A 20,199-nucleotide genomic window follows, 5' to 3' on the forward strand; every position below is an offset into this window, starting at 1 on the left:
AAGTAACAAGTAACCCAATTACAAAATGGGCAAAAGGCTTAATAAACATTTCTCCAAAGAAGACATGCAAATGGCCAACAGATATCTGAAAAAACGTTCAAAGTCACTAATCTTTAGGGAAATTAAAATCAAAACCACAATGAGATATTGCTTTGCGCTTGGTAGGATGGCTATAATCGAAAAACAAAAGATAAAGAAGTGTTGGCAAGGATGTGGAGAAATTGGGACCCTTGTACACTGTTGGTGGGAATGTAAAATGCTATAGCTTTTATGGGAAACAGTGTGGAGGTTCCTCAGAAGATTAAAAATAGAACTACTGTATGATCCAGCAATCCCACTTTTGTATATATACCCCCCAAAATTGAAATCACGATCTCCAAAAGATATACTCCATTTTGAGTTAATTTTTGTATAAGGTGTGAAGTTCATGTCGAGGTTCATTATTTTTATGTATAGATGTTCAATTGTTCCAGTACCTGCTGTTGAAAACACACATTGCTTTTGTGCTTTTGTCAAAAATACGTGGTCATAGTTGTGAGTTATTTAGATAAATTTATTTTACTTTTTTTTCTCATTCAAATTAACCATTCTCTAAATGTTTGGATATAATTTTTATTTTCTATTAACCTTTCTAGCAAATCTTTGACAAATGGTTTCATTTTTTCCCTTTAGAGAAGGAGCTATATCTAACATTGGATGCTTTCAATCATGGAGGGTTTGCTAATCACATTTATTAGAGGACTGATAGACTGAAAATCTAGAAGAAGGATATTATCAGTGGAGGATTAAGATTAGGACTAGCTGTTAATGCAGCCAATCTCACACATTAATGTCAAATCACTATGCTTTGGATGTGAATTCACTTTCGCCCTTTTTTCATATTAGATGATGCTTAGAACAGGTCTGGGTTTTCCAGCTTTTGACAGGTTGTTAGGAGGTTCAGAGAAAGTCTCTAGGTAAAGGACATAGCGTACGAGCTAGGCAAGTCAGTTAGCTGAACTGAAGTCTTAGTTTCATCAAGGATTCTTGTCTCTGCCTATTTTCATCAGTTGATATGAGTCTCAAAGGAAACAAAGTTCTTTGATAGATATGAAAGTGCTTTAGGAACTGAAATTCTCTCTCTAAATGTAAATGGTGCCACATATTACAAATATAATCTGGTGATTATGGAGTGCCTTTTCCCTATGAACACAGACTATAAATTAACCAGTTTTCTAAGGCCATGAAACATCATATAAAGCATAATGGCGTGCTCATTTCAGGTCTGGCACACAAGGATGTTCTTTACGATGGTACTAATCTTTCTCCCAAGGTTATTCTGGCCTAATATAAAAGTTATTGAAGTAATATTAGAATTACCTGGGAAGTTTTTAAAAAATGAACCTTATTGATGTATGATTTACATGTTATAAGCTGCACTGGGGTACCTTTCAAAAAATTCCTGCTCTGGGCCTCCACCTGCAGAGATGCTGATTCAGTTGGCCTGGGGTAAGCCCAGGGCCTCAGGACTTTGTAAATGCTCCCCAGGGATTTCTCATCTGTAGCCTGGGTTGCAAAGCACTGATATAGACAACATCATTATTCACTAAAACCACCTCCTCAAGGAAATGGGCGTGTTGCTAACAGGTGATAGCATCTTACTGAAAATGTGTCATTAACCTGGGGAGTTGCCATAATGGAGATCTTCTCTCAAGTATCAGGAACAGATCTTTAGTGTGTCTTTTGACATTTATGTCCAAAGAGCATGAAACAGCGTGGAAGTATTTATTTTTCAGAGACTGTGTCCCACAGAGAATGAGGTGCTGATGCCATGATTTCTTTAGACCAATGGAAAAAGAGGTACTTAGTACTTCAGTGTGGCAGACAACTGTCAAGGCAGTACAGAGATGTGGAGGAGAACCAGTCCTGTTACCATACATCTGCTTCTCACTTATCCCACTCCATGCCTAAATGAGCAGAGGCCTGGGAAGTGTTTGGGAAGAGAACTGTTGGTGCTGGCCCAGTAGGAAATAGTGTGTTGAGGCTCATCCCTCTTCCCCCGTGGCGAGGATGCTTGTGGAATAAGAGCAGCCCCAGGAGAATCTTTCATAAAGATTTGTGATGCCATGGAAGGGTAGATTGGCGCCTCGTTTTCCTGTTGGATATCCTCTAAGCAATATCCAATTGGGGAGTGGGGAGAGAGGGCATGGCTGAGAGAGGGCAACAGCAGAGAAGCCTGGACTCCTACTGATGGTGTAGCAATGAAATGGGGTTGCCCAAGTCAAGTGGAAGCCAGAGAAGAAAGCAGGCCTTGAGACATCTGTCTTCTCCCAAGTTGAGGGGACATCAGGTAGGGTATGAACAGAAAAAGGAGTGGGGTATGTCCCCAGGCCAGGAAGGTGTTGAGCTGGAGCCAGAATTCCCATCCAGGGGAATTACATGCTGGAGAGGCCCCCCAGGGCTCCGCTGGCATCCTCACACATGTGCCCTATACGAGGGCCAGCTTATATTGTACCAGGGTCATTGCAACAAGTCAGTCTTAGCCAGAGAAGTGATGACAACCAAAGGAAGATGGCAATGGTGACTAAGAGTCATGTGTTCTTCCTCTTGTTTTCTCACCTCCCCACCTCCCAACATCATAGTAAAGGCTCTGAAAAGGGATGGAGGAGGAGTGGTCCCAGAGGCAGAACTTAATTCCCTCTGCTCCAAGGAAAGGGAGGGGCAGCAGGGGTCCTGTCCTCTTTGCTTAAGATTCTCTAGGTAGGGGGAGCAACTGTCCTGGCTTGCCCAGGATCAAGGGTTTCCCAGAATGAGGGGCTGTCAGGGCTAAAACTGGACAGTTCCAGGTAAATTGGGATGGTTGGTCATCCTACAACCAGGCCTCAAGATTGGCTTATAACAGGGGTGGGGAAAGTTTTGAGTGAGATTAGTTTTGGAGTTTTAAAATAGACAATTTTTTAAATTGTGAAATACAGCATACATTAAAAAGTATATAAACTGTAATGTACAATTTAAAAAATAAGGAAATGAACACCCATGTACCCAGTATCCCATTTAAGAAGTAGAGCATAATATGTATCTTAGGAGTTCCCTGTATGACCCTCACTGTAGCATTCTTCCCCTTTCCATGTCAGAGGTAACCACTATCCTGATTTTTAATCAGTCCTTGATTTACTTATGGTCCAGCCACCTATGTATTATTCTTAAAATGTTTAAATTTGCCTTATTTTGAACTTAATATAATGGAATCATACCATATGTATTCATCTATGACTTGTCTCTTTGGCTCAAGTTATGTTTTTGAGATTTCTCTAGGCTTACGGTTTATTCATTTTCAATGCTGTACCAAATTCCCTTTTGTGAATATTTATTATTTTTCTGATGTGCACTTTGTTGTTCCTAGTTTTTTCTAATACAAACAGGGCTGCTACGTACATGTTTTCTGGTGCACATGTACTTTATTGTATATATTTAGAATTAGAATTGCTGCATCATAGGGTATGTACATGTTAGACTTTACTAGACCATCCTAAACCCTTCTCCAATATGGTTGACTACTTTGCACTCCCAACTAGAGTGTGTGACAGTTCCCATTGTATTACATTCTCTCCAACATTTGGTATTTCTGGCTTTCTAATTTTTGTTAATCTGGTGTGAAATGGTATCTCATTATGATTTTAATTTGCATTTCCCAAATTAAGAATGAGTTTAATTTAAATATATTTCATGTTAAAATTCAATATATTGTGTTTTCTGTCTGCTGAAATACTTGTTCATAGTCTTTGCTATTATTATATTTGGTTTTGTCATTTTCTTATTGATTTATGGGAGTTCTTTACATATTTAGGTAGTTCTAATCCTTGTTAGTTATATGGGTTGCAGAGATCTGTGGTGTGGTTTGAGTGTGACTTGTGTTTTCACTCTTTTTGTTGGTGTCTTTCAATGATGGAAACTACAAATCTTGTTACCAAAAATACTTCCATACCCCAAGGTCATAATGATATTTTCTATCTTTGGAAATTTTTGAACATTCTGCATTTCACACTGAATTGTCTTAATTCACCTGGAAATGATTTATTTTGTATGTGTGTGGTGTGAGGTAGAGATATGATTTAATTTTTCTAGATATGTAATTAATACATATATATTTTTTCTATATATAACATATAACATATAATACACATTAATCTATAATACTAATATATGAGTAATATAAGTATCTCAACATCAGTTATTCAGTAGTTCATTGTTCCTATATACCTGCTCTGCTGTAAAATGGACACAGAAGTAGTCCCTTCTTATTAATTAAAGGTTTTTCAAGATTGAATGTTTAAAGCTTTATTGATGAATAATTGACAAATATAATTGTATATATTTAAAGTGTACAACCATGATGATTTGATATACATATACACTGTGGAATGATTACCAAGATCAAGGTAATTAACACATCCATCACCTCACAGAGTTAACTCTCTGTGTGTTTTTGTGGTGAAAATGCTTAAGATCTACTCTCTGCAGTATACTGTCAAGTATACAATACCATATTATTAACTATAGTCACCATGCTATATGTCAGATCCTCAGAATTTAGTCTTTTGAACTTGAATTTTAAGGTTTTAAAAAATATTTCTAGAACTACAAGGTAAAGCCACCCAAGGAAGGTGATTTCTTGGTGGTATGAGAGATATTTTTAAAGCAGTGATTCACTTTCCTAAGTGGTTATAGGACTATTCAGTTATAAGTGGAATTATCTAATATGTAGCCTTTTGTGTCTGGATTCTTTCGATTAGGATAACTATTTTTTGGTGCATACAAGTTGTAACGTGTATCAGTAGTTTGCTTCTTTTTTATTACTATAGCAATTAATATTCCATTTTATGGATATGAAATGTTTTGTTTATTCATTCCCCATCAGATGGACATTTGGGTTGTTTCTAGTTTTTGGTTGCTATAAATAATGCTGCTATAAACACTTGCATTCATGTCTCTGAGTGGACATATGTTTTCATTTCTTGGGCTACCCATGAGTGAATTGCTGGCCCAAGTATATTTATATGTTAACTTTTAAAGATGCTATTAAACTGTTTTCCAGAGTAGTCACACAATTTCCCATTCCCATCAACAATGTATGAGGGTTTCAGGTTCTCCACATACTCAGCCAGCACTTGGTATTTTGAGTCATTTGGATTATAGCCATTCTTGTGGATGTGTATAATGTTTTACGGTGGCTTTAAATAATACTTCCCTGATGACCGATGATGTAAAACATCTTTTCATGTGCTTCTATTTGTATATCTTATTTGATGACATTTTTATTAAAATATTTGCCCATTTATTGTTATTCTTTTATTGAATTTTAAAGTGTTCTTTTTATATTCTAGATACAAATCCTTATCAGATATAAGGTTAACAAATATTTTCTCCTAATCTGTGCCTTAACTTCATTTTCTTTTTTCTTTTTTTTGCGGTACGCGGGCCTCTCACTGTTGTGGCCTCTCCCGTTGCGGGGCACAGGCTCCGGACGTGCAGGCTCAGCTGCCATGGCTCACGGGCCCAGCCGCTCCGTGGCATGTGGGATCTTCCCAGACCGGGGCACAAACCCGTGTCCCCTGCATTGGCAGGTGGACTCTCAACCACTGTGCCACCAGGGAAGCCCTTGACTTCATTTTCTTAATGGTATATTTTGAAAAGCCAAAATTTTACTTAGTAAGTTTGTATGTTTGTGTTTTAAACCAGACAATACAAGTATTATATATATTGCTTATACAAAGCTATGTTTCTTAAAATAATTAAGAGAAAAATATATTCATACTGTTTTATATTTAACTAAACACCATTTTCAGTATTCTTTATTTTGTCCAGTATATTCAAGTTAATGCTATTTCTTTCAGCCTGAAGGGACATCCTGTAGGTTTTCTTATAAGTTAGGTAAACTAGCAGCAAATTCTTTCTGTTTTTAACCTGTGAATATATTCATTTTACTTTCATTTTTGAAATGATAGTTTTCCTGAATATAGAGTTATTGGTTGACAGTTTTTTTTTTTTTTTCTTTCAGCACTTTGAATATTTCTTCTACAGCCATCTGGTCTCCATTGTTTGCAAAGAGAAGTCAGCTGTTAACCACGTGGTTGTTTTCCGGTATGTGATGAGTCATTTTCATCTTGCTGCTTTCTTTCTTTGAATTTTATCAGTTTAATATGTTTTATCTAGGTATGGATCTCTTTATATTTGTCCTTTTTGGAAGTCACTGAACTTTATGAATCTGTAGAAAACGGTTTTTTTTAAAACAAATTAATGCTTTCAGCAAATATTTTTGTCCACTATTTCTTCAAATATTTTTTTGGCTCTTCTCTCTCTTTTTCTTTCTCCTTCTGGGATTTCCATTACATGTATGTTGGTATGCTTGATATTATCCTATTAAGTTTTTGTTCATTCATTTTAATCTTACTTTCTCTCTTTTTCTCAAACTATGTTATTTCCATTGATCTAGCATCAATTTCCTTGATTCTTTTGCCATCTTAAATCTGCTGTTGTGTCCATCTAGTAAAATTTTTGTTTTAGTTATTGTGCTTCCTTGTATATAAGCTTCTTTAATTCTTTGAGTGTGTTTGTAATGACCATGTTGACATCTTTGTCTGCTAAGTCCAACATTATTGTTGATTCTTATGGACTGCTTTTTTTTTCTTTGTACGTGGTCACAATGTCCTGTTTCTCTGCATGATTCCTTTTTTGTTGTTGTTATTATTAAAAACTGGACATTGTAGCAACTCTGGATTTTAATTTTTTTCCTTATGGTTTTTGTTATTGTTGTTAGTAATGTGTTTGGACTTAAATTGTGTCAATCTGTTTCCCATGTGGTGTATGGCTATTGATGTTTCTGCTTAGTTTGTGTTATTACTATTTTTTGCAGTGTTAAGTTTGCTGCTTTACTTTGACTTTTTAAAATAACTTAATTGGAATATAAGTCACATACCATACAACTCACCTATTTAAAGCGTACAAGTAAATAATTTTTAGTATAGTCACAGAGTTGTGCAACCATAACCACAATTAATTTTAGAACACTTCATCACCTCTAAAAGAAACTCTGTGTATATGATCAGTCACTCTCCATTTTCTCTTAACCTTCCCTGCCCACTGGTCCTAGGCAACCACTAATCTACTTTCTGTCTCTATAGATTTAGATATCCTAGAAAATTCAAATACATGAAATTATATAATATATGGTTTTTTTGTGACTGGCTTCTTCCACTTAGAATAATGTTTTCAAGGTTCATGTATACTATAGCAAGTATTGGTAATTAACTCCTTTTGATTGCCAGATTATATTCTGTTATAGATATACCACATTTAATTAACTATCAGTGTCATCAGTGGACAGACGTTTAGGTTGTTTCCCCTTTTTAGCTCTTACAAATAATGCTGCTATGAACATTTGTGTACAAGTTTTTGTGTGTACTTATGTTTTTATTTCTCTTGGATATGTACCTAGGAGTAGAATTTCTGGGTTATATGATAACTATGTTTAATGTCTTGAGAAATTGCCAGACTGTTTTCCAAAGCAGTTACCCCATTTTATAATTATACTAGTAGTGTATGAAGATTCCAGTTTCTCCACATTCTCACTAACCCTTGTTATTATCTGTCTCTTTTATTATAATAATGCTAGTGGATAGCTTGTGTTATTCTTATTTTTATAGCCTGACTTCCTAGAGGTCATGTCAGTGTTTACATAGCTTAATGATAAGTCAATGATTTGGACATAGATTTTGCTCACACACCTCAAATCTGGTAAGTCTTTTACTCTCTGGTGATGGGTCTGGTTGGATATGGGTTGGGGAGTTCATTTAGTGTTCAGCCACTTATCAAGTCTGTCTTGGTTTTTATTTTATGCTTGGCTCTTTCGGAGTTCCCCTGTGTATGCACATATTTTCACAGTGATCCAGAAATTCGCAGAGAGCATGTCTAGTCCTCCTATAGCTCTCTCATTTCCAGGACCTTCCCACTGAATTTCTGGTGGTCCATCATTCACCCCAACTAAAACCAATTACTCAGGCTACAGATCTGTAGATTTTTCCTACCAAGTGTGATACTTCTAGTGTCAATGTTTTTAGCAGGGCTTTTCATCACCGATCCCAAATCAGATCCTTTCTTTATGGCAGCAAACTGGCTGGTTTTCATGCTCAGCCCCACCCTGGAAAACTTTCATTCTCACTTAGTGAGCTAGGGAGTGGGGAGTGGGAGCAGTCCCAGCCACGAAGGCCCCAGATTGACACTGTTCTTACCCACATTTCTAGCAGTTTTTTATGAATAAACGTTTCTTCATTTGTTGTTTGCTTTTAGTCAATTTCCAGAGTCCTGCTATAGCTGATTTAGACAAATTTGCCATGTTATACTTATTTCTTTGGGGGTGGAATTCACTGAACTCTATAACTCCTGCTTCTATAACTTTCTAAACGTTTGTTATACTGCTCCTTTCTACCTTATTAGGTAGCTCTCATTAATTATGAGACTTTATGTTTTCTAATATAAGTATTTACTGGGATGCATATTCCCCTCATGTTTTAATACATGACATTTATATTATCATTCAGTATAAACATATTCTAATATCCATTATGATTTTTTTCTCATTTCCTCACTGCTTAGAAAGTATTCCTATGTTTTCTTTCTAACATCTCCTTGTTATTGATTTGTAACTTAATTCCATTGGTGAAGTACACAGTCAAATTTTGGACTGTTCCATATATACTTGAAAAATAAAGGTTTACTCTCCAAATGTAGTGTCTAATATTCTCTATATGTTCATCATCATCAAACTTGTCAATTATACTGTTTAAATCACCTGTACCCTTCCTGATTATATTTTTCTTGTTTGATAAAAAAGAGAAAAGTCTGTGAAAAATCCCCCAATATGATTTCCCCTAGTATTTTTATCAGTTTTTGTTATTATCTACTGTAAGACCATGTTATTAGGTTTGCATGAGTAAACTGAGCATTTTATTATTATGTAGCAACCATCTTTAATTCTGGTTTTATATTTTGTCTTAAAGTCTGGTTTTTTTTGTTATTAGTATAGCTACATCATTTTTTGGTTAATATTTGCCTGGTATATTGTTATGAGTTTTCTATTTGATTATTATGCTTTTTCTTCTTTTTTTCTTTACACATTCTTTTGGAATTTTTTTCTCATTCTGTCTAATCTCTCTTTACTGTTTGAAATGTATGTAGTCCATGTATATTCTTTTAGTAGTTATCCTAGCTATTTTAAATCACATATGTATCATATTTAACTTAATCTGAAATTAATAAACATTGTTATTATCCTTCTGAATAATACCAGGACTTTAGGTCGTTCTGATGCTCTTAACTTTAATGCTGTTACACGACCCACAGTCCCACACATCCCTTAAATCCAGGATTTAAATTCTGTGTTCTGCCTCATTTTAAAGATTTTTAAAGAGTAGGTTGGATTTGCAATGTTCTCACTTCTTTTCAGCAGTTTCAACAATTGGAATAGTAATGGTGAACTTTAAAATGGAATGAGGAGAAACCAGTTCTGATCTCCCCACTGCTGACATTCAGCTACAAGGGGAAAAATATTACTCTGTTCAGTTCTGATGTGTTTATTAACTTGCCTTTCCCATTTGCTTACTCCCATTTCCCCCTCTCTGTCTTTCTTTCCTCTCTCTGTGGAAGCTCTCTGTATTTCTTTGACTTTTTTTTTTTTTTTTTTTTTTTTTGTGGTACGTGGGCCCCTCACTGTTGTGGCCTCTCCCGTTGCGGAGCACAGGCTCCGGACGCTCAGGCTCAGCGGCCATGGCTCTCGGGCCCAGGCGCTCCGCGGCATGTGGGATCTTCCCAGACCGGGGCACGAACCCGTGTCCCCTGCATTGGCAGGCGGACTCTCAACCACTGCGCCACCAGGGAAGCCCTCTTTGACTTTTTAATGATACAGATTTATAGGGGTTCTTCAGTGGGCTGTCAAATATATTTTCTTTCTCAAGATCTGAAACGTTTCAAAGTACTTGCTACACAGCACAAATACTGTTTCTATCCTTATAAGGATGATGATAATAAAAATGATACTTTCAATCTTTGTTTTGCTTTTCCTCTGAAGTGTTTCACATGCTAATTATTTCAGGTTAGTTGAACTATCTAGGTCTCCTTAACAGAGTGACACATAAACTTGATGTTGAAATGCACATTGAAAGTAAACAAAGACTTGATTTCCAACTTATTGCTGTCCCCCTAACCCTCCACCACACCAGCATTTACTGATTACAGTTCTCATCTACATCTGAACATGTCATGCCTTTCTGTCTCATGGGCACTCCCAGCTCTTGAATTCTCTCTCCAAATGCTTCCATAAAAATTACATTTTGAGGCATTCATGCTAAACATCAAAGACGTTCACCCACTCCAGCTGTCACCAAAAAGCATTCACCAACAATGCTTTCACCAACAATGCTTTTAAATGCCAGTCAAGGCATGAAAGAACAAAGTATAAGGCATTTTTCTGGGACTCATAATGATAAAAGTTAAAGCATCCTATTGATATTCATCAAGGATGTAACACGAGGTAGAGTTTTACATGCAAATGAGAAAGGTGCTTAGAAAAACAAACTGTGCTTTGGAGCCAGCTTTTGAAATTAAGGAAGTTGGAGGCAAAGAAAGTTTTTAGAAAATTACTTTAGAATTTGTGAACTTTTACCAATACATTAAAGAGATGAAAGCTGTGCACATCCTGTGATTAAATCAAGGCTCAAGGGCTCATAGTTTGAGCTGGTTTGGAAAGTATGATCTGAATTTAGAGATGTGATCACCATCACCTGTTTTCCCTCTTCTCTTCCTTCCTCCTTATACTCTTTTAAACTCCCTTCATCACAATAACTGTTTGTGTTGATTGAATCTGGTTACTCAAAAAGGAGAGTGACATGTCTTGTGCATTCAAGACAAGATCCACATCTTTGTGGACAAGGATGTTGCTAGAAGGTTATATATGACTTTAGAGGCCCTTGGCATCATCAGCCATTAATAATGACAACAACACAACAATAACAACAAACATGCATATAACACTTTCTCTGTGTGAGGCACAGTATTAAGTATTTTATATATATATATTATTTTATCCTTAACACAACTCTGTATTACTGGTGGGGAAACTGAGTAACAGAGAGGTTATGTTACTTGCCTGTAGTTGCTGAGTAGCAGACTCAGGAAGTAAAGTGGATGATCTGACTCTCAGGGTTCAGGCTCTCACTCTCTATTTTACACTGCCTACAGATTTTTTTAGAAAAGGTTTTTATGGAATGTCAACTGAAAAAAGTGCCTAATGTGAGAGTTGTGAGTTAAGTTGTATTGGGACAAAATGAAGACTATAGGCTGGGAGACAGCGCCTCTGATAGCTCTAAGGAACTGCTCCAAAGAGGCAGGGGGGAAGGTCAGTATTATGTATGATTTTAGTGAAGGGGGGACGTGCAGTCAGGCACACATTTGGGCAGAGGCTTGCGGCTAGTCATGAGGAGCAGATCTTACCATTGATGATTTTAGTGCTTTTCTAGATATGAGGAGATATAAGAACTTGGGCTCATAAAATCTTCTCCTGAAAATATCTAACAATTTGAAAGCCTGTTCTGCCAGTTTTTCCCAGGACACAGATTGCCTTATTCCTGATCTCCACCCTGAACTCCTTTCAGGGTGTGTTGAAGGTCAGTGGCTGCAGTGACTGGTGACTTAATCCTTGTAGAGGCAGATGGCAAGCGCCAATTTTTAGATGGCAGGAAGGCGCCATAGCCTATCTGAGACTGAGAATTTGGCAGTGTCAAAAGGTCTGCCACCCCAGATTAGGGTGTCATTGCGTCATGCCACACCGCTACAAGTTCCCCTCGCCCACACTCATCTTCTCAGTCTCTGAATTCTAGAAGTTACTTTCTGCCTTCCTTAAATATTGGTGGGATAGAATCTATTTGAATAATCTGTTTTTTGTTTAACTGTATTTTGGACCTGCTTTATCTTTCTACTTAGACTATAACATCTGGAGGCCAGAGTCTATGTCTTATATTTTTATATTTTCACCAATCTCTAGCACAGTCCTTTTGCCTAGCAACTATTTATGTGCTGTATTGGTAGATAAATGAGAGTAGTAATTAAAGAACTAAGATGGAAAGATTGTCTGAATACCTAGAAGAGGAGAATTCAACCTAAAAAGGGGGTGGGGATGGGAAAGGAAAAAAAATGCAAAGAAAACAAAGAAAGAAGCTACTAAGTTCCAAGCAGGAGTATTTCAGACTAGGGAAATGGTAGGATGAATTAACCTGACAGTCAGAATTCTTTCTAGTGGAAGGGGAGACAAAGCTGAACTTGGGTTTTCTCTGTGATTATATTTCCTCTTGTGTATATATTGTGCCCACATACCTCCTCATCCCTACAATAAAGTCATTTTTTCTGTATTCAGAAAGACCAGCCTGACAGTTTATTGCTGTCATAAAGGGTCACCATGAAGATGAAGAGAAGGATCTATAAGGAGATGGCTACATTCTAAGGTCAAAGTCACAAGGAAAATCCAAAGCTCTTAGAAATAGCAGCCAAATTAGGCAATTTGCTAAGCTTGTATGTTTTGTTCCAAGAAAATTCCTCCACGAAACCTGAAATCATCTGACAGGGGAGTACCCTGGCAACATTAGCAGACAGCAAAACTCATTACCTTATATTGATACTTTTATCATTGTATCAGACTAAAATGGAAGCTTGTTTTAATAAGAAAGATGAAAAATTTGAAAACATCTGAAAGTTCCAAGTCAAGTTTGGAGGAATGATGAAAACTTGGTCAAACATAGAGTTATAAGATTTTGCAGAGAGTATGTAAGATTTTAATTTGATGTACATTTCTGTGCTATTAATTTTAATAGTACACTTTAAATAAATTTAATTGAATGAAACATCTGTTTTTTAGTTTTAGTCTAATATTCTTCCATAAGTTACATTTATAGGCAGTATTAAGGAGTTTGCTTTTTCTCTAATAATACTGTGTTTCTCTCTCCAGAATTCCCATTCAATTTTGCTATTTTTCTCTCTATTTATGAAGTAAGCCGTTTTAAGCAAGGCTCCTTTCTTCTGGGAGACAGTTGTTCCAAGATAACCACAATTAATTCACTAATTTCCTTCATAGTCTAATTCGCAATGGTTATCAGATTAAGCTGAAATTACCTGGAAAGAGTTCATAGAATAGTTTCAACAAACATGAACTTTCAGCAAAGTAAACTTTTCCTCTGAATATTTTAAACTCACTTATCATATGAAGATTCTAACTGCAGCTCTTAACGTTGCTGCTTATAATGGCTCAAAAATCTAACTCAAAGTTTTTCTTCTTTATGAAACACTTTATGAAAATGTTTCTTTGAAACCAGTTCACTGCAGCCGTAACCAGTGAACTTGTGTGTTCTGGCCTGTTTGGCAGAACTTTGTCGATGGACATTGTAGATGCTGAGGCTGTCCTTGCTTCACGGGCTTTAAGGTCATTTGCATCATCCCCCTTCCTCTGCTTTCATACACGCTGCACAATTTTCTGATTATGTTTGGCTTCCCAAATAGATTTTCAAAGAGAATGTACTCGTTGATGAGTGACCCTGGGTATTGAGTCCACTTTTTCTCGTTAGCATTTTGGTGAAGGCAACAGTCTTTTCTGAGTTTGGTTAACATAAGAGAATGATGTTAGTCCCTTAGAAAATGATGAACTCCGGGTACACTGACAAAATAACTTTAGACTATAACAACTGGACTTCACCAAGGAAATGCCACTCTGCTGAGGTCTCCCTAAGGGACCACCTCGTTACACCAGGTAGCATATTGCCCTCAGGCTGTGTAAATGTTCCGTGGGTGTGGTTTGCTGCCATGTGTTGAAAGATTGGCTTCCTCACACAATGGGGGTGTCTTACTTGACTCTCTCTCTTCCTGGTCAGCCAGATTGTGGAGGGGGGAGGGTCTTCTTATTCGGCTACTTCCTTCCTGGGAAATGCAGAGCAGAAGATGGTCTTGGTCCAGCTTCATGGAATAATCCCACCATCCTATACAGCTTTCCCTTTTGCCTTTTTCCAATCTTATTTTTCAGAGATGAGCCACATACTGTCTACATGTTGACCCTACAGTGCTGCAAATATTACCTTAATAGTTTATGTAATATCACAAAAGAGAGACATGAATTACCTGTTGTAATTTGTTAGGTGCAGAATGACATATATAAAGTTTCTACTTAAGGAAATACTGATCACTCATTAGTCATTTGCCATGCCTAGATATGGATCCTTTATTCATGAGGTCTTATGAATATATTCCCTCCCTTCTGTTTCTAATGATACCTCATAGTCCAGGTCCTCACTGGCTTTTGGACTATTGACTATTGCAGTAGTCATCATATTATTTTTTAAATTCCTTTTGTGCTACATGGGTATTGTCATATGAGCTTTGGCCTGGGAACCAGGAGATACAGGCCATGAATAAATGTGCTTATGAATAAGTCAGTCACCTACCCGGACCTCAGTTATTTTTAACATAAAAGAATGGGAATAGACTACAATGTTTTCAGAAGCCCTTGCTGCACCAAAAGGGAATTGCCCTGTCAATACACTAGCCTTCACCTTTGCCCTAAAGTCTCCAGTGGCTCTTAATTCTGTTTTTTTTTTTTGCGGTACACGGGCTTCTCACTGTTGTGTCCTCTCCCGTTGCGGAGCACAGGCTCCGGACGCACAGGCTCAGTGGCCATGGCTCACGAGACCAGCCGCTCTGCGGCATGTAGGGATCTTCGCGGACCAGGGCACGAACCCGTGTCCCCTGCATCGGCAGGCGGACTCTCAACCACTGCGCCACCAGGGAAGCCCCCTCTTAATTCTTTATAGAAGGAACTTCAGGATCTTAGGCCTTTATATTCTGGGCAAACCTCCTTTAAAATATGTTTCCCCTATTTGATCTCATTTTACTGATGGTTTTGCACACACGGTTTGCGTGAATGGCTTCTCCTTCAGCGCCTACTGCTTCTCCCACCTCTTGCCTCCTCTGTGCTTAACTGAGTCCTACTCTTCCTTTATCATCTGAATCAGGCTCTGTAGCTATAACACGGTCCCTAAGCATCTTCCAGCACCCAGAGTGATGTGCCTTCCTTGAGTTCCCATTTGGCCTATACGTGTGTTCCTGAAAAATCATGCACTAAAAGTACCAGAACTCATGGGGAAAATTGGTTGGGAGCAGATTATTCAAAACCTATGCAACTTGTGACCAAAGCACTGATGAAAACAAGAATAATCCTTTTATACATTTTAGGATAGTTTCAAGAGACTTTAAAATTCCTAAAAAATGAAAAATACTACAGTGAATTTAGGACTTTACTTTTTTTTTTTTTTTCTTTGCGGTACGCGGGCCTCTCACTGTTGTGGCCTCTCCCGTTGCAGAGCACAGGCTCCAGAGCAGAGCACAGGCTCCAGAGCAGAGCACAGGCTCCGGACGCGCAGGCTCAGCGGCCATGGCTCACGGGCCCAGCCGCTCCGCAGCATGTGGGATCCTCCCGGACCGGGGCACGAACCCGTGTCCTCTGCATCGGCAGGCGGACTCTCAACCACTGCGCCACCAGGGAAGCCCAGGACTTTACTTTAAAAAAGGCACTTTGATGATGGGAGGGAAGATAGAATGCGAGATCCAGGCTGCTGAGTTAGGGAGATGAGCAAAATGTATGAAGATCTGGGAGGACCTGCAATAACTCTTCCAAGACAGAGTAAATGACTGAACTGAGCCAGGAGGAAGGACACGAGCCATGTGTACAGTGGCTTGCTGTACTCGGCTGTGCTAGTGTTGCGTGAGTTCAGCTGCTGATACTGGCTGGCACAAATTGGTAATGTGAGGAAACAATCATATATAAACCAGTATAACCTCTGTGCTATCCTGATATCTCTCCATTTACTCATCCCTTATAAGCTAGCTGGCATTATGGTAACAGATATTGTAGCAACAAAAATTATTCTTTTTCTTGGTTTTAGGTATTTTATGTGTCACCAGCAGATAATTTATTTTAATAATGATGAACCAGGGCTCAGGCACAGGAATTCAGGATTTCACTGGGTGCTCAGCTTGCTGATTTGTCTTCTTTACAAACCATTTCTGAAAACAATTACTTTTAGGGTGGAAATCTCCTTTACTCTCTTGCAAGTTCCTTGAAGAGTACTGTGACTGAGAACTGTTTGGATTCCCTGACTCACTGTGTTTTGACCTAGAAGGTGCTCAGTATGTTCTTGATTATTGACTGATTAACCAACACACACGCGCACGTGCTCTCACGTATGATTAGAAATAAATATTTAAGCCTTACTTCTCTAACACAGTTGTCTTTAAACCTTCATTATAAATATTTCTCTTATCAGTCATGAATAAAATTGTGGAAGTAAATAAACAAGGTTTGCATTCAGTAAATGTGGAAGGAAAAACTATACAATTATCTGTATATCGAATTTGTTATTGTTCTGGTTAGAAATTAAATGTGCTCCTGAAGGAAACTGTCCATGGTATACCAGCACCTCTTCTGCCATTGTGAATCTGTAAGAAAAAAAAATGCTAAGCATTTGCACAATTCTGCCCTAAGAAAATTAGAAGTGTCGATCGCAAAGGAATGAAGTAGCAGCTATTTAGAACAGTGTCTCTCCTCCACATATGTGTGCAGGATCCGGCATGCTTTCTGTGCTTAATAGCATATGGCCTTTGTGTGGGTAACTCTTCAATGAGTGTGTGATGGCGCCATCACGTACTTCGCACATGGGGTTAAATCCTTTACTGAAAGATTTTGTGCGTTGCTAATGAACGTGTTGCTAAAACTGTACTATGCCAAAAATAATCAGAATAAGAAAATACGTTTCCTCTGTCCATTTTCCAACTGAATGCTGAAAAAGTGGTCCCTCAGCGTCTCTCACACACTGTGTATAATGCAACATCTTCTAAATTGAGAGAAAGGAGAAAACAGAACACATTCTTTCAGAATCTGGGCATTTTGTTGGTGTTCCTCAGAAGCTACTTTGGTGAAAGAGAATTTGATGTCAGGGCGGGTGAAATTATTAGCTTGTCCCTCAGGGAAAGGGATACTGCTGTAGGAAACAGATGAAAGTTACTGTATGAGGCACAGGCTGCCAAGGAGGCACCTCTGATGAGCCAGGGTACTAATAACAAGTGACACATTCTTCTAAAATGGGACTCATGGTAAAGGGGAGCAACTGACGAGAGGTATATTTCCAGGAATACTTTGGGTTATGGAGCATGGAACCTCAGGGTTCCAAATGGTCACTTGGTTTCACTGTGGCAATTAGCTACCAGCAACCAGCATCTTTTATCTGCTTGATGTGACTAAAAATTTGACACTAATTATAATGAATGACAAATATACTGAAAGTTGGAGTCCAAGGCTGAGTGCTTGAGGACCTGGTAGTTATTAATGTTATTAGCTGTTCTCAGAAGAATTAATTTCAAACGTATTAATTCTGCGGTCTTTTCTCCTCTTTTAAAAATACTAGGAGAGTGATTTCTTTTATTGGGCTCTTTTTCTCTTGTGCTTTCTAAATCTTAGGAAGTATTATCTCTTTAGATTGGAAAGCATATGACATGAGTCAGTGTAGCTTCTGTTCCAAGTACCTGTTGGTGTTTGGGGGCAGCACAGAAAAACAGTGACTCTCAGCATTCACTGTGCATCAGAATCACTTGGAAAGACTTAAAAAATACAGATATTCAGGGCTTACCCTCAAAGATTCTGAAACAACTGGTTTGTAATGGGCCTGGGTGGCTGTATTGTGAAAAGCTCTTGACATTCTGAGATGCAGCTAGGACTGAGGACAAATTGATTTAAACGACACATGTGAAGGTCATTTGTTAAAAGGACAGTGCCTGCTACAAGTTGTTGTTCAATTAATGATAGTGATGCTGGAGGAAGCGGAGGAAGATGATGAGAAAGAAGTACCAGTCTGCCTGACGATGCCGTGAGACACAACATCCTCTTAGGCAAGGATGACATTACCCCTGCTTTCTGTCAGCTTATTCTTCTTAAAAATTGACTTCCCTTGTCCACCTAGTTGTAAATAAGTTCATCTATGTTTCTTGGGTTTTAAGTCCCTATTCATTCTAAGGTGCATCATCAAATTGGTAGTAGCTCTTTTTGAGGGAGAAGGGGGATCACGAGTGAAAGGCCCAATTAAATTTGCCTCTCATTACTAATCACATTCTGATTTCAGAAAGAGTAACATGTGGGAAAAGAGTCTTGTAAAAATGAGAAAATAGCCGTTTGACTTTCCTTTCCTATTCAAGTCTGAAGGATCGTCACCTAGTGAAATTAGTCTAATTAATGTTGGGAGTCTCCAGGAAAGTATTTCTGTTTACAAGCAGTTTAATTAAATCACCTTATTCAGGGGGAAAAATTGATTTCCTCTCTCTGCATTTCAGTAAAGTCCAAATCAATCATCTCTAAGAAGTACCTTTTTCCAGCTTCAAATATTGTGTATTAAGTTGTCAAAATGTTTTTGTCAGTAACCTTCAACCACCCTTAATGTGGAAAGTAATGTGGAAAGCTAGTACATATGTGAGCACAAGCTACTAAAGACACATAAAAATAAAACAAGCAGACTAAACTGTTGAATTAGTTACAAGTGTTCTTAAAGTACAACTAATCTACTGAGAAAAAGACGTTACATGTCACATACAGATTGAATTATATACTGGCTCACCAGATTAACAAAGTTCATTTATCTGATATGAAAACATAAGTTACCTTTCAAATCTTGAAAGGTCTCATAATTTAGGAGTACTTTTTGATATAAAATTTCTCTTTCTCTCTCTTTCCCTCTCCCTCTCCCTCTCCTGTGGTGGAAATAATTGTGACCTCCATAGGATGTAAAATAACTCAGAAGCTAATACTGTATCTGTGAAAGGTATCATCTTATAAAATGAATTTTTTTATTAACCATTTGATCTCTTTCCTTCCCTGGAATAATCCCCTTTTACAGTTGTTCTTGTGTTTCACATATTATAATATTAGAAAAGTGACAGCTACTGGACTATCTTTTTTTGAACTGTGTAGACAGACAAAATAAAGCCATCTGTCTCTTCAGCACCAGATAACTAGGTAAGGTATTTATTCTATCTCTGATAGTACAAAGAAGGCAGAGAGAATTTTAATACTTTTTTTTGGAAACACTAATTTTCTAGACACGCTCTTGTGTATTTGCTTTTAAGCAATCTCACCCCTACTGTAAATATAAAATCAAAATATCTAATAAACAACATCAAGTTACATACTTATTAAGTTTATGCTGTACCCTATCATCTCCATGTTATTATTCTTGAAGGGCACTGAAATTTAAGAGACTTGAACATTTGATGTAAGCTTTTATCATGAGTACTACAATTGAGGAAAGCAAAAAGAAAAGATGGTATCTATAAATTTTCTGCAAGCTACCTATTCTGAGAGCATCACCCCTGCCCTAGTTTTATTGACATATAATTGAGATATAATATTGTATAAGTTTAAGATGTACATGTTGATTTCATACATTTGTATATTGCAAAATGACTGCTACCATAGTGCTAGCTACCATCTCTAACACATCACATAATTACCATTTCTTTTGTGTGGTGAGGACATTTAAGATCTACTCTCGTAGCAACTTTCAAATATATAACACAGTATTATTAACTATAATCACCATGCTCTACATTAGATCTCCACAGCTTCTTCGTTTTATAACTGGAAGTTTGTACCCTTTGACCAACATCTCCCCATTTCTCCGAACCCCACCCCAGCCCCTGGTAACCATTTTTGTACTCTGTTTTTGTGAATTCAGCTTTTTTAGATTCTACATGTAAATGGTAGCATACAGTGTTGTTTTTGTTTGGCTTATTTCACTTAGCATAGTGCCCTCAGGTCTATCCATGTTGTTGCAAATGGCAGAATTTCCTTCTTTTTCATGGCTGCATAATATTCCATTGTACATATATACCGCATCCTCTTTATCCATTCATTCATTGACAGATGCTTAGGTTGTTTCCATGTTTTGGCTATTGTGAGTAACGCCGCAGTGAACATTGGAGTGCAGATACCTTTTCAAGATCCTGTTTTCCTTCCTTTGGATGTGTACTCAGAAGTGGAATTGCTGGATCATATGATACCTCTATTTTTTACTTTTTGAGGAACCTGCA

This window comes from Stenella coeruleoalba (genome assembly GCF_951394435.1).
Source record: "Stenella coeruleoalba genome assembly, chromosome: 3".
Classification (NCBI taxonomy): domain Eukaryota; kingdom Metazoa; phylum Chordata; class Mammalia; order Artiodactyla; family Delphinidae; genus Stenella; species Stenella coeruleoalba.